Below are 16,126 nucleotides of genomic sequence, written 5' to 3' on the forward strand. Positions count from 1 at the left end.
AGACAAAATGCTAAGTCTGATGAATTTTCACTTTTCAACCCAGAGTGTGGCTTGGTATAGACCACGGTTAAGTAGGTTCACGCTGCACTCCCTTTCAGTGTTGTTAGAGAGGCCGCTTGAAATCAGATTAGGTGGCGGAGAGAAACCCAGGTGAAAAGTGTGCTGCAATCACCAAGCTCCACCCCAGAGACTGCAGGCATTCGAAAAAAAGAAAGAGTACTTTGATTTTGCTTTCTGACCAAGGCTTTTTTCGGAGGGGTTGCACGCAGGCCGTTTGCTTCCAGAAACTAACAAGCCACATGTTCCCCATTAGTTACATGTGGCCACTCTTTCCCAAACACTTTCCCTTTGGGGTCCTCACCAAAGAAGGAGAAGCATTCATTGTGACTGGGGCTGGGAGGTGACAAGAGAGCTCTGTGGAGGCTGACACGGGTGTCACCTCCATTTGTGAAGCTGGTAGCAAAGTCATCGAACCCAGCAGCTCCAGAGCCGGGACCGGCTCTGTGGCCATGTGCTCAGGGTTGCATAGGGCCTGTAAATTGCATGGTAATGGCCGGCGCCTCAGCAGGAATAGACATGTGCTTTGAGTTTTCCCAATGAGTCAGACGCACGCCGCGAGATAAATGCTGATTGCAAGCAGATGTGACGTGCGCTTTTCAAGCGGGACGGGCAGAGGGGGATCGTGTACTGGCATCTTCCACACTCTTTGGGATGACGGACTGACACTTAATGGAGTCTGGTCCCTTAACAAGAAACATTGCGTGGTGGGTGATTTCCCCCCCGCCCTGACACCCTTCTTTCTTCCATAAGAGGAATCTACATTTTAAGCCTTAAATGTAAACGTGTTCTGGCTCCAATTTGTCGGCTGACTCTAATCGCCTCGGAACTTACATAAACTCTAGGTGAGTAATTTCCCCAAGTACGGTGCCCCCTTGGAATGTGTGTGCTGTGAACTCAGATTAAACTTTTAACCTCACATTTTTCTGGGAAGGATTATTATCCGTGTTTTTACTGTTTGAAAAAAAAGACAATCAGAAACTCAAAAATGTCTAGTGCTCTTTCTGTGGTTGAGTTGGTACACCTCTCACGAGCCTGCCTTTTGTGTTGTGTGTGCCCAGAGATCGTGGACACCCTTGGCCCCTAAAATTGGGGATAAGACGGCCTGTTGTGGCCGAATTGAGACTGTGGGGCACCGACACTCTCGCCTTCCTTGTGACCCTCCCAGCTGAATTGTGAACTGTTTGTAGGGCCCTGTGCCCTCCCACCTCAACTGCAGAAATCCCGAGTGTCTTTCTGCTGATGCACGCCATGTCCTGTTGCCAAGTGACATGCATAACACGTTCGTCAGCAGAGCAGGAGGTCTGAGTCTTAGGTTTCTGCTGCATTCTTCCACACTTGGCTTTCAATCACCTCATCTCCTTCCAGCAACTGGGTCAGTGCTAGGCTCTCCCAGAGTGTTTGTCGAACCAGTCCCAGACGCCAAGCTTGAAGATACAGCATCTCTTTACAACCTTAGTCCCTGTACTCATTAATCACTTGCTGGGTCCGTCAACTAAGTCTGTTAGCCCTTTAATACAAGAGTTTTTTGGACTGAGTTGGCATCAACGTGGAAACAAATGGACTGGCTTATTCTCCCAGGAGCTTCTGGTTATTTGTACTTGCTTTTTGTTGTATGCCTACAAAGAGGCAGCTGGTATGGTGTCCTGGGAGGAACAGTGGGCTGGGGGTCCAGTATTGGTTCTGCCGCCTTGGTCTGTGTGGCCTTGGTCAAGTCACTGTATCTGACAGGGCTTCAGCTTGTGCATTTGTAAAATGGAGGCGTTGGATTCAGTGGTCTTCCTGTTGAAACAGTAATAATCCCATTAGTTTTATTGTCAGATTTCGAAGGAAAGCAAACACCAAAGCAAGAGGCAAGAATGGGAAACCTTCAAGGTAGAAAGTAACTGCTTATCGTATTGAACATTGCTGTGCAAGGCCCTTTTAATATGTCGCGATGCAGCATTCTGCTGAGAACACTGTGATGCTCTTTTCATGTTCTATTTCATCATCCTAAGAATATTCTGGATTCTTGAGCAAACGAGAAACACACTATTCTGGCACTGGAAGAACAAAGGGAGGCTGGAGAAGCATCGTTTCCGCCCCAGTGTTTGGAAAATTGATTGAGTAATTGGTTTCTGGTGTTAACTTTCCTTTGCGGTCATATGCATAGATATTTGCCCCCAGGATACCAGGCTGCCTCCCATCCCCCTTCCTGGGCCCCTCTCCTCTGGCCTATAGAATCACAAACCAGAATCAGCTGCACTTTTTTCTGTTTCTGGCTTCCCATGATTGCTGTTCTGGTGTTAGCCTCACCAATGGCAAACAGCTGAAACTGACCAAGTAGCAAATGCCATAGGTGGTAGTGGGGCGGGACGGCGGGAGCATCCAAGTATTGCTGTCTCTAGAAGAGAGTTGGAGGACTGGGGTCTGCTCTGAGGACCGGTATCCTACACTCTGGAAGACAGCATCACCCGCACTTGTGCTTCTAGCAACCATCACCAGGTTGCGAATGTTGAAATGCATTTTGTTATCAACCTTGGTAACAAGCATCAGAAGGGTCCCGCGTGCTGGTGCTGGAACAGGAGCGCTCGTTTACTCGTTAATTTTACAAATGTTTGTGGAGCACCTGTTGTACATCTGGAACTTTGTATCTGGAGATACAAAGACAAGTGCAAATGGCATTGCCTTCCAGGGGTTTATGATCTAGCAAAGGACAGAGGGGTGTACCTGGTCTAGTGTGTAATGTATGTGATAAGCTGATGGTGTGGATGAAAAGCTGTACAGGAACAGAGGCGGGAACTCTGCGTTCTGCCAGTCTTTTGCTTGACTGAGAGACAGGCAGAGGGTATTCCAGGCAGGGGAACCTACACAGGCAGGTGTAGAACAACACGAAAGAGCACAGCACCGTGAAGGCGTGACGTGGCTCAGTGTGACTGGAGCACAGATTCAAGGTAAAAAGTGGCCAAAGACAAGGCTGGAAAGGCAGATTGGGGTCTAGAAGAGGCTTATGCAGGGCCAGTGAGTTCCATACACATTTGTTCTCAAAAAGATTCAGGGGGGTTTACCCCAACACACACTACATAGACAAGAATTTAAAGTGTAGGGAATATAAGGGATGAAAAATAAGACCATGAACAGTTAGTTCATATAGAGTTTATGTACCGTTAGTTGTTAGGGGTGGGACAAAAATTGACTCTGAGCTTCCTAGATGCCAAAGCAAAAAGGGAACTGTGAACTTTGCTATACCCATATTAAAAAAAGCCAGTTGCTCAAAAGAAACAGGCTTTTGCTGGAACTAAGAGCCAAGGGAAATTTCTCCATTGATTCTCATCGAAGGCTCAATGTGGGGACACAGTGGAAATATCTTCCCTGCACTAGCAATTTTTATAGGACTGTTTCTTGTAATGTCCCTCAATGCAAGCCAATGGCATACTGCCAAAGTGTAATTCAGTAAAACCAGCTGAACACAGGGCCAGAACAATTCAGCCTAAGCCTGCAGCTTTTCCATGGTTTGGCTTGGTGTGCGGATACAATTTAGGGTATCTAGAGAAATAGAAGTTCTTCATATCTTTTAGGCAATCATCCATGAATATTATTTCTTACAATGGGGCTCTTAAAAAGTATTGGACAGCAGGCAGTGAACTTGAGCTTCCATTCATTGGCAGAGACCTCAAGAACAAAAGAATTTGAACTTTGGGTTATGTAACAAAGAAAAACAATATTTTTCCAAAGATGTTTAATCATGGAAGGAAAGTAATTGGTTATCCCGGACTAATAGTGCAATCTCATGGCTCGGCTCCAACTGACCTGGAATTAAGGCTGCATTGCTAAGTAGAGTTCCCTGACCTGCCGGCACGTGTATTGCTGTGAATCTAGGTTGAAGGTGGTAGCATAAAAAGTCCTCACATTACAGAAGTAAAGCTGTGGGTTGAGCATCTTTTGAGATTTGGTTCTTTTCCTTAGCGGCTAAAGTAATTGTGTGAAGTACAAACCTAGGTCCAAGAGGCTGATGTGTGTGTGTGTGTGTGTATATGTGTGTTGCTTAGGTCTCAGAAGGCCTGTGGCATTCACCAAATAGCATCTAAGGTAAAAGTGTAAATTTTGCCAAACATAAATCAATCCCAAATATTTATACAACATAGTACAACTCGTAAAATGTATTCGCATTGTTCCCATCCAGTATCTAAGTTGAATTGCATAAAAACCTTGAGCAGGCCTGGTATGATTATCCCATCAGACAGATGGGAAAACAGAGGCTTGATCAAGTTGGCATGGATGTGAGGTGGGAGGACCAGGATCGTAACCCAGGTCTTTTGATTTTAGTATAGGTATTGTTCTACCTTCCCAGGCCCAACTGACTTACCCAAAGGACCAGTGAGCTGTAGGTCGTGACGACCATGCTCAGCAGCCACCAGGCTAGAGTAGCGCCTGTTGGGAAAAATTCCAAACACTGTAGGGTTGGAAGGCTCCCTGCAGTTAACTCATAAAAAATATCAACTCCTTAGGCAGGAATGCTAAAGGGAAGCATCTGTTCATGGGAGGAAGAGCACACTCTAGTTGCTGGACCCCACGCATGGCCCCAGGTATACACTGGCCAGAGACAATCCAAGGATTTGTTCTTTCACCCTTCTATTTACCAAACATACATACATGTTGCCATACATGAGTGTGTGGACGTGTATATTCTCGGTATAATGCAAGAGTAGCATCAAACATTGGAGAAACTTTAAATAATCTTACCTATTGGTATTCAGTGACCAAATCTTCTCAAAGCTAACTTACTTATTGTAAATATGAGGATGAACTTGAACTCTGTATGTTGTAATAATTGCTTTTCGGAGTACTCTACTTAAGTGGAAGCATTGCCACCTCTTTTCTACTTTTTCATTGAACATCTAAAGAGCTAACTCGTATCTAGTTACTTTGGTGTGCATATACTTTGGTGTTACTTTTGTGGATATAGACTGTTTTCACTTGATTCTCCCTGAAAGTACAAAGAGGGGGTGAAATTCAGACATCAATGCCACCACTGATACAATGCACTAAATTGTACGCTAGGGTCCCAAAAGACAGCACTCTCCTCCAGATCAGCAAAATTACTTATAACTAGAGAGCCATAAGCACTCAAAAGGATGATTTCAATATAGCATCAAATATCCCCAGTTTATAGCCAGGGAGGAGATTCCAGATCTCAGAATGGTGGGCAGACCTGGTAACTCAACACATTGTTATGTATTCACTGAAAAACCGAGACACTTTTGATGCAGTTACTTGCCAAAGGTTCCCAAAAGCAACCCATCCCCAAATTGATCAGGATAAAATGTTCCAGAATGTTCTTCCCTGTTCTCTGTTAGGGCACACACGTTACCACTTACCTCTTTCCAGTTGGCACCTGCACACACTCCCAAAATGAGAGGATATATCATCTCCTGAGTCTCTTTCAGTTCAAAACTTGGGAGTTTACTGGTTCTACAAGACGAAAGCAGCTACACACCAAAGAGCTTGCTTCTCTCCAGCCTCCCAAATTGTTAGAGTTTATGTTAATTCAGTGGAAACAAAACCCTTTGACAGCCAAACTTGAGACTGGTTTGGGAAACCCATTGTTTAGAAATGGCTTTGCAATACAACTGGAAATTCAGGTTAAAAAAGAAAGAAGAACAAAAGAAAAAAAGATTGGAACCAGTTCCCTGTCAACACAGCTCCCTGCACGGTTGGTCACTTCCTGAAAAACACCAGTTTGCTGCTGTGGGGACAATGTCTGTCCCACCAGTGTAGCAGCAAGGGGTGTCCAGGTGCCTTCTGTGACCTGCTGCTAAACAGTGACAAAAGCATTAGGAAAGCAGAGCCTTCTTCACTCTCAGGGATTATAACACATGCGCCAAAGGAGTCCTTGCCTCTGTTATTGTTTTCATCTTTGAGCACAGAAAAGAGTCATTTGCTGAATGATCCTTAGTGCCAGGAAATAGATAATGGAACATCTCCAAAAGCCTCTGGGTCCCAGAGAGTAGTTTCTGCTTCAAAAAATTCCAATTCAAGTTTCTCATCTTGCTTCTTGTTCAGAAAAATAGCTCATAGGGGGAAAGGTGTAGGCCATCTCTGCTTCCATAACAAACCACGGTTTGGGTAACAGGACTCACTTCCCTTCCCAGATTTTGGGAGCATCTGAGGCCTGCTCTTGGAGAATGCAGATGTGATTGGGAGCAGTGTCGCCCCCTGCTGGGCAAAGCACTTCCGGGTCCTGGAAACTGCCACAGGTTGAGGTGGCACCTGTGAAACAAGAGTCTGGCAGTGTGTTCGCGCAGTGTTTTGTTTTCTTTTGTTTTTATTTGTGCTTTTAGTGTTAAAGAAAAAAATTCTATTGGGAGCTTATCTTTGACCTTTCACTTAGAACAAAAGCCACTCATCAGAGAGCTATAGATGAGGTTTATGGATACCATGGCGGAAAATGAATTCCCATTTGTGGCCTGATCTGTGAGTGTGATTCTGACCACGAATGAGATTTCCACATCCACTGGCCAGGCTCGGGGATTAGCAATTTTTCAGAAGTACCACGCCAAGTTTCCAGCTCCATTCTTCAGGCTTGAGGCTGTGGGTGGCACTGAGTGAGCTTGATTCTCTCCGGGAGTAGGGTGAGGGAAGGGGAGGATTAATTCTGAATTAGTGGAGGAAGACCAGGGATGACTTTATTTGTGACTTGTGGTTGGGTTTAAGAAACTCAAAGGGTGCTTTAGGATCTACAGCACTATCTCATTTTAAAAATTGGCTGTATAGTTTTCTGTAGCATGGTTCTGTCTGTGTATGGGTGTGGGTGTGTGTGAAATGGATATATGTATCTTGCTTTTCAAACATTCTTTCCCAATTCTCCCTAAAATAAGTTCCTTTCCAAAGTTATATTGGCTGAAAGTGTATCAGTATAAATTCAATGATAACAATAAGCTCATCTTTTCAATTGTTAATACTCTTTGGAGAGTTGTGGTGAGTTGGTCTATCTTCACACTAAATTGTGAATAATGTGATCATGTTGCTTTCCTTCTAATGCCTGGCTTACACGCTGTCCAGGAGAGGGAGTGTATGTTGTCGGATGAAGAGGTACTTGGAGTGAGGAATTTCCAGTAGCTGGCAGGCACATGAGCCTATGAGGATGCAGAAAGTATGCTCAGAAGAAAGAAGGGCAATGCAGAGATACAGGCAGGAGGCCTCCAAAGATAAACTTCTACTCGTGTTGAAAATGTGAACAAAGCTGACCCTGGTTTGGGGAGGGGAAGGTGTGTGCTCTCCCAAGGGTTCTTTGACCAAAAAGAACGGGAGATAAAGGTAGGTGAGAATCTTATCAGCACAGTCAGTTATGGCAACTGCTGATGTGTCAGCTCCTGTTCAGATTTCCCTGGGAAACAGATTTTGTGGCAAAAGCTAGTTTTCATGTCACGTTAATTAGTTGCCAGGAATACCTTCAGTTGTTTCCCCAGCGCATCCCTGTTTAGTCCATGTCTCTGACATACCGGCTCTCTCGGACATGAGTGGCCACAGGTAGTTAATGAAATGACTTCAGCGTATTTAAACGGACGTTTACAAACTTCACTGGATGTGTGGTTGACATCTGGGGAGACCCACACACATACAGAAACTTTGAGTGACTCTCTTTATAAAGAGGCGGGTGGGTGATTGCACGCTCCCGCTTGGAAGCTACGTGTGCATGCGCAGTAATGGTGGCGCCATGCTAATTAAGACTAATGGCCGAAAGAGCCATTGCGGATGATCCAATTAGGCGGATGGAGTTAGAGATTACACAGATAACTCTAAGACATCAATCTAGTTCAGTTTTACAAGGCCTCTATTTAAAATGAGGTGGTATTTGACTATAATAAAATAGTATAATAAGTCGTTTACTAGGTCTTGCCATTGTGGAAGCTGAGGGCTACTAACAGCCTTAAAGGTTACCATTTAAGCTGGATTTTTTTGTTTCAAGGACTAATTATGATTGATGGCTTATTACCAAGTTCTTTTTGTTCCGTATGCCTCCTGCTGTCCAGTTGAGACTGTTTTACAGTTCATTAGCCCCTTGACTAGAAGGTAGAATGGAAGAAGGTAAAATTCAAATCCTTCTGCCTAGCAGCAGATCTGGTAAACTATTTTGTGGAGAAGATACTGAAACTGTTGACTAAAACAGACCTTTGTGTTCCCGTGGATTAAATTTTCCTTTGATTTCCCTGGATTCCTGATGTTGGAGAGAGCTAATAATTAGCTGAACTGATTATTTCTTGGGAGGGTAAAAAGTAAAGTCAGCAGGCTTCTGCTTTATATGACATTAATTTTGTCACATGTAAGGAAAAACACTGATAAACCCAACAAGATAGTGAAGCTTTTAAAAATTACACATGGTTTGTACTGTGGTTATACTCATCAAAATGAGCTTTGCTTAACTCTGCAAATGTTGTCAACAAAGAGTCTGAAATTTCCTAGAGCACATTATTTTTAAGACCTATGAAAATACATATACGGTTGTATCTGAATCAGTGGTGCCATGAGAGATTGATCAGTTCTCCAGTGTGACATAGGAAAACATCACCAAGAGATTGCTCTATGGCGTAGAAGCCTTCAAACATTTAAGTAGGGAGAGACAAATCACAATGTTTTACTGGTGCAAATTTCCTCATGAGGCTTAGATTATGAGCAGAAGTTTCTCTGCCTCTTGCCATTAAGCTTGGATTTAGGGGAGAAAGAGGGTGTGAGAGGATGAAAAAGAGCCAGGAAGGGTGCTGGAGCCTCAGGTCACTTTTTGCTTTTGCGAAGGCACCCCTTCTAGTCACTGCTACATGATCAATTCCTCAGTGTGCTCTTTAGTTTCGTGTCCTGATACAAGAGAACACCAGCTTAAAGCAGGATATACTTTATCCCTCTTGGAAAAAGAAATAACAAATCATTAAGGCCACAGCTCACAGGGGCCCAAGTTTATTGGCAATAAAAGGCAGCTGTGTTGACAACACTACCAATTAATCTGCCAGAAGCAAGCATGTCACTGTTAGAAAACAGGGCTGGAGGCATCCAGGGATCTATATAAAGCGTAGACACCAGTCTTAAACAACAGGGGCAGCAATGTGGCACCCACCCTGCAGCAGATGAAGTAAGTTCTGCATTCTTTGTCCAAGAAAACTCCTTACTATGTAGAAAACCCCCCAGCCTGAGTCAGGTATACACCTGGCCTCTTCCCGAGGCACTGGGTCCCTCAAAGGTGCTGGTAGGAACAGAAAAAAAAAGTTGGGGAGTTAAATTTTTTGAGCACCTTGGGCATTTTCAGTTATGCTATTTCACTCAATCTTCACAATTACACTGCTGAGGAAGTATAAGCATCTTAGTGTCCACAGGTGAGGAAACTGAGGCACAGAGTTTCCCAATTCAGGTCTCCCTGGTTCCCGTATCCATTCTTCTCCCATGACAACGTGTATTTACAGACGAAGCATCAAGAAATGCTTGTTCTAGACCTGGCTGCCATGAGTTCATGGTGTGACTTTGGGTAAGTCTCATAACTTCCCTGAACCTCAGGTTTGTATCTGAAAAATAAGAGGTTATTCTTCCAAAACTATACATGCTCTTACCATACGATCCAGCAATCACACTCCTTGGTATTTACCCAGAGGAATTGAAAACCTGCATCTGTGTCCACACAGAAGCCTGCACACAGATGTTTATATCAGCTTTATTCATAACTGCCAAAACTTGGAAGCAACCAAGTTGCCCTTCAGTAGGTGAATGGATAAATAAACTGTGGTACCAGCAGATGATGGAATATTATTCACCACTAAAAAGAAATGAGCTATTAAGTCATGAAAAGACATGGAAGAAGCTTAAATGCACATTAAGTGAAAGGAGTCAATGAGAAAAGACTACATACTTTATGATTCCAACCATATGACATTCTGGAAAAGGCAAAACTATGGAGACAGTAAAAAGATCAGAGGTTGCCAGGGGATATGGGGGAGGGAGGGACGAATAGGCGGAGCAGAGGATTTTTAGGGCAGTGAAACTACTGTGTGTGATACCATTATGATGGCTACGGGTCATTATACATTTGTCCAAACCCACAGAATATACAACCCCAAGAATGAACTCTAATGTGAACTGTGGGCTTTGGGTGATGACGTGTCCATGCAGGTTTGTCAGTTGTAAGAAATGTACCATCTGGTGGGGGCCGTTGATAATGGGGGAGGCTGTGCATGTGGAGGGGTGGGCAGGAAGTACGTGGAAAATCTCTGTTATCTTCCCTTCAATTTTACTGTGAACTTAAAACTACTCTAAAGCATAAAGTCTTAATTGCAAACAAATTTAAATGAAAGGATAGAAACTCAAAGGTTTCTTACTGAAGTGTTTCTCCGACTTTAATGAGCACGGGAATCACCTGAGGATCTTGTTAAGATGCAGATTCTGACTCAGTAGGTCTGGGAGAGGCCTGAGGTTCTGCATCTAACAAGCTTCAGGTGATGCTGATGCTGGTGCAGGAACGGAGGTCATAGAGCATCATCACCCCGGGATTACAAGATGGCAGCCACCAGGTCTTCCACTCACCGCTGCAGGCTTGCGTTTGGTAGGTGCCTTGCATACTTGCTTTTCAATAGTGTTAGAGACGTTGGATCTGCTTAGTAGAGTAAGTGGCTCAAAGTAAGGGAGGTTTTTAACTTTAGCTGCTCAGTGATTCTGCAGTTCCCTGAAGGCTCCATCCTTCAAGGGCCAAACCAGAACCTGGCCTTCTCCTCCACCCCCACCCCCACCCCCACCCCCACCCCACCGCCACCCCATGGCAGAGTCCCTGGTAATCATCTCTCCACAGTGGGCTTATTCACCCTACCTCTGTCTATCCACAGCTCACTCTGATTGACATGTTCCAGAATGAGACCAACCTTAAAGGACACCTGGTAAATACCATTAAGAAGCACCTTACTCTTCCAAAGATTTTATTTATTTTTGCAGTTTAAATCACATCCTCCCCATGTACACTGTGACATGTAAAGTTTCTTCTTCTCCACTCCGACACCCCTCTTTGTTCTGGTAACCAATACATCATTTTATTAGCCGTCTATGATGGCTCCATGCATTTTTTCCTTGTGCAGTGGTAGTTACTGCTCTTAGGAATGGTTGCAGAGGCCAGAGGCCAGATTCTCATAATCTCTATGGAGAAACATATTCATAAACTCAAGACAAAAATATGGCATGAATTCAGAATTTCTTTTCTTTCTGTTGTTTTTTAAATCCCATTTTAAACCACTTGTTTAGAGTTGGATCTAATTAGAGTACTTCAGAAATAAGGGCTTACTGTGTTGAACCTATAAAGAAGCGGCTACTATTTTTTTAACCTGATCTTTTCTTATAATGCCCAAAAGGACAACACTATGTATTTTGTACCACTGTCAAGGGACAAAGACAGCTCCAAATATTTGACCTAGATAAACAGATTACCATTCATTTCATCTGAAAATATAGGGATAATTAACTTGGACAACCATATAAACAGCAGGGGTCTCCTCCTGAGTGTCTGCCTTCTTAAATCAGCAGATAGCCTCCCAGAGAGCTGCCACAGCGGGGCCATTCAGCTGCCTCTTTTATTGCTCTATTTCCCATTGTTCTAATGAACTGTATGGTATTGTGGAAAGAACTTCTGGGCATTTCAGTCTTCTGGGCTTTATTCCTAAGTCCCAGTCCACTCATGTTTATCCATTTGGTAAGGTTTGCAATGGATTTGTTCTCCTGAGTTAAACAAATTTTTTTTTTCTTCATTGTGCAAAGTTGTGATTTAGTCCGTTATTAGTCATTGAGCCCTTGGAATCAAAGACATCTGGAATCACAGAGTTACAGCCGACCCGAAGGGTCACGTGGTCTAATCCTCTGTCCGATGCCTGATTTCCCTGTAGATTCCCTGCCCGATGGGCTTCACCATAGTCTGTGTTCGAACCTGTTCAGCCACAGGTTATAAGTTAGTCTTTGCAGAGTTCTCATACGAAAGTTCTTCCGAGTTGGAGCTGAAATCCATTTCTCTCTAGTTCCCACCCTTTGATAGCAATGCAGAGAAAACAGAACAGAACGATTTCCTCTTACACCTGACAGGGCCTCAGGGATTTTAAGTACCAGTTATACTCCCCTGAGTCGCCTCTCTTTCCTTTGCCAGTTGTCCTTATGTCAGAGATCAGACTCTTCACCATCCTGGTCACTCTTTGAACAGGCTCCTACCTCACCAACCTTCCTCAGGTTCGTGGCCCAGAACTGGTACTGTCCTTCAGGTTGGAATGGGACTGGCCTTCTGGAGCAGTAGTTCTCAACCTTAGCTGCGTGTTGGAATCACCTGGACGGTGCCTGCGCCCCACATTCGGAGATGCTGATTTCATTGACCTGGGGTGTGGTCTGAGCACCAAGATTTGTATAAACTTCTGGGGAAATACCAAATGTAGCTGAGGTTGAGAACGAGTATTCTAAAGTCTTTACCCATCAGAGGCATTGCTGGCCTCCCAGGCTGAGTGTGGAGAAGGGATGAGAATGGGAGAGGGTGTTAGGGTCGAGGAGGGGCTACAGCCTATTGTTGAATTGGTAGGTCTCTCCATAAGCTGGAACTCATACTTGTTTCTTGGGTTTTAGATTCTCATCTTGAAGTTTTTTTACATTGATACAAAACCAATATAATCATAACTTAAGTTTCACAGCTGAGCTAGCTGAGCTCATGTTTTTGTGTTTCATGTCTTATTTATCATGTTTCTGGCACATATTTTATTTCGCTCTCTGGGATGCTGTGATGAGACATTTGGGGGGTTGGGATGTGGGGAGATATACATCTCCCTCCTGAGAGATCACTCCCCTCCATCACACTACATTATGACACTTGAGCTGCACCAGATCACTAACTCAAGGTGAATTTGCTATGCACTTTAACTCCTAGGTCTTTTTACTTCTAAACCATTACACCCCATCTTTTTTTGGCAAATGCTTTTTGTTTTTAAATTTAAAAATTCACCTTTAATATTGATAAAGGCTAGGTGGGAGGATATGGCTTAGGTGTGCCACAGCAGTGAGCTTCCCAATCCTGGACTCCAGAATTAGCTAGACTTTCCTGTGAAGTTACAGGAAGTGCTGGAAAACCACAGGCTTCCCATGTGGGGACTGTCGTGTAAAACCTGCAGCATGGAGGCACAGACCAGAAAGTGTGTTCTCTGCAGATACCTCCAAAGAGGAATTGCATTTTAAAAGGAGAGAAGAAGAGGAAACTACAATACATTGACTTAATATGTGCCACATTCACTGTATTCATTGGCAGTGCATGGTCTCCTTTAACCTATACAATAATCCTGTGATGTGCATGTAATTATGCCCATTTTACAGATGAGGAAAATGGGGGCTCAGAGGGACTTAAGCACTAATCAATGGGGTGTCAGGATGAAAGTGAGAGTCATGCCCTTTCCACCACACCATCTTGCTAGGGTAAGGAAGGCCCTCCATCCTACTGCATTTCATTGTGTTGGGTTTGCTCCAGAGTTCCAGTCTTTCAGTCATTCTGAATCCTCTTTCTTTGTGCCGTGCACTTGCTAGGTTCGGGAAACCTACTCCATTGTGATGAGATGCAGAACTCTTAGAAGACACTCATCCTGTCTTTGAGCAATTTTCTCTGTAAAGTAGTAAGTCAGACAATGTGCTTGTGAAACTAATTGATCCTGTATTCTTGACCCTGTGCATGAAAAGTAGAAAGAAAAAGGGATTTTTTTCCCCCTGAGTGTGTCTGAATGATTTACATAGGTAGTCCCCAACTTGGAACAGGAAAGGTGATTTGCAAGGCAGGTGTTTGATCATTTAAAGATATATTTTGCCCTAGAAATAATATTTTCTCTTCTGGCCATCTGCATTGCCTTTTTAAACCATGGTATACCATACGTGGTGATGAAAATACTATTCCACCTCCATCATGAGTATACTGCCAATTATTATATTCCTGTCTCCCGCATGGTGGCAAGTAGCTTTTTTCAGATCCTTAGACGATCACAGACCTGGTATGCTTGTTAAATATGCCCAGTAATGAGTTCTTGACATTCATAAATCCAGCAATTATTTTCTGATGCGAGGTGAAGTGTTTTAATAGAATGCAGAACCAAATTTCAGAACTGCAGAACATTTGAGATTTAGATACCCCTTTTTCCTCCTGTCAGTTTCACGCCAGACTTATTGACAATTAAGTTTTTGGAGCAGAATTATGTCTCAGTACGATGGACTATTTAAAAAATTCCTTCGTACGTAAATACCCACTTCTGCGCTTTTTCACATATGCTTTGGAATGCAAGAGGTCCCTTCCTGCACTTACCTGCCTTTCTCTGAGGCTGGTTCCACTGGCTTTGACATTTATTAAAGTCTCAACTGCTTATCCCAGCAACTTTGACATTGGGTGGCTGTTTGGGAAAGGGCTAATTAAAAATGGAATTAAAATTGATGGAAATAGGGGACTTCCCTGGCGGTCCAGTGGTTAAGAGTCCGAGCTTCCAATGCAGGGGCCATGGGTTCCACCTCTGGTTGGGGAACTAAGATCCCACATGCTGCGCAGTGTGGCCAAAAAAAAAAAATTGATATAATAAATGGCTCTTGGCTTAGAACCAAGATGGCGGAGTAGAAGGACGTGCTCTCACTCCCTCTTGCGAGAGCACCAGAATCACAACTGGCTGCTGGACAATCATTGACAGGAAGACCCTGGACTTCACCAAGGAGGATACCCCACGTCCAAGGACAGAGGAGAAGCCACAGTGAGACGGTAGGAGGGGCGCAATCAGAGTAAAATCAAATCCCATAACTGCTGGGTGGGTGGCTCACAGACTGGCGAACACTTATACCATGGAAGTCCACCCACTGGAGTGAAGGTTCTGAGCCCCACGTCAGGCTTCCCAACCTGGGGGTCCGGCTACGGGAGGAGGAATTCCTAGAGAATCAGACTTTGAAGCCTAGTGGGAATTGATTGCAGGACTTTGACAGGACTGGGGAAAACAGAGACCCCACTCTTGGAGGGCACACACAAAGTAATGTGTGCATCGGGACCCAGGGGAAGGAGCAGTGACCCTGGGGGAGACTGAACCAGACCTACCTGCTGGTGTTGGGGGGTCTCCTGCAGAGGCGAGTGGTGGCTCTGTTTCACCGTGGGGATAAGGACACTGGCAGCAGAGGTTCTGGGAAGTTCTCCTTGGCCTGAGCCCTCCCAGAGTCTGCCATTAACCCCACCAAAGAGCCCAGGTAGGCTCCAGTGTTGGGTTGCCTCAGGCAAAACAACCAACAGGGAGGGGACCCAGCCCCACCCATCAACAGTCAAGTGGATTAAGGTTTTACTGAGCTCTGACCGCCACAGCAACGGGAGGGAACCCAGCCCCACCCATCAACAGTCAAGTGGATTAAGGTTTTACTGAGCACTGACTGCCACAGCAACAGTCAGCTCTACCCACCACCAGAGCCTCCCATCAAGCCTCTTAGATAGCCTCAACCACCAGAGGGCAGACAGCAGAAGCAAGAAAAACTACAATCCTGCAGCCGGTGGACCAAAAACCACAGTTACAGAAAGATAGACAAGATGAAAAGGCAGAGGGCTATGTACCAGATGAAGGAACAAGAAAAAACCCCAGAAAAACAACTAAATGAAGTGGAGATAGGCAACCTTCCAGAAAAAGAATTCAGAATAATGATAGTGAAGATGATCCAGGACCTCGGAATAAGAATGGAGGCAAAGATTGAGAAGATGCAAGAAATGATTAACAAAGACCTAGAAGAATTAAAGAACAAACAAACAGAGATGACCAATACAATAACTGAAATGAAAACTACACTAGAAGGAATCAATAGCAGAATAACTGAGGCAGAAGAACGGATAAGTGACCTGGAAGACAGAATGGTGGAATTCACTGCTGCGGAACAGACTAAAGAAAAAAGAATGAAAAGAAATGAAGACAGCCTAAGAGACCTCTGGGACAACATTAAACTCAACAACATTCGCATTATAGGGGTCCCAGAAGGAGAAGAGAGAGAGAAAGGACCCGAGAAAATATTTGAAGAGATTATAGTCGAAAACTTCCCTAACATGGGAAAGGAA

General features: G+C 44.2%; 1 protein-coding gene across 2 annotated transcripts in view; it reads left to right on the top strand.

Annotated features, from left to right (window-relative positions):
• COLEC12 (collectin subfamily member 12) overlaps positions 1–16,126 on the top strand; it is a 203,995-nt gene that overhangs the window by 105,321 nt on the left and 82,548 nt on the right. The window contains exon 1 of one of the 2 annotated variants that reach the window (XM_068563562.1): positions 802–902. The exons of the other annotated variant lie outside the window; for it this stretch is intronic. The gene's annotated coding sequence lies outside the window, so the exon portion shown is untranslated. Of the gene's footprint in view, positions 1–801; positions 903–16,126 lie in introns of those variants that run through there. 2 annotated transcript variants of the gene reach the window in all.

Source organism: Eschrichtius robustus, chromosome 14 (assembly GCF_028021215.1).
Source record: "Eschrichtius robustus isolate mEscRob2 chromosome 14, mEscRob2.pri, whole genome shotgun sequence".
Lineage (NCBI taxonomy): Eukaryota > Metazoa > Chordata > Mammalia > Artiodactyla > Eschrichtiidae > Eschrichtius > Eschrichtius robustus.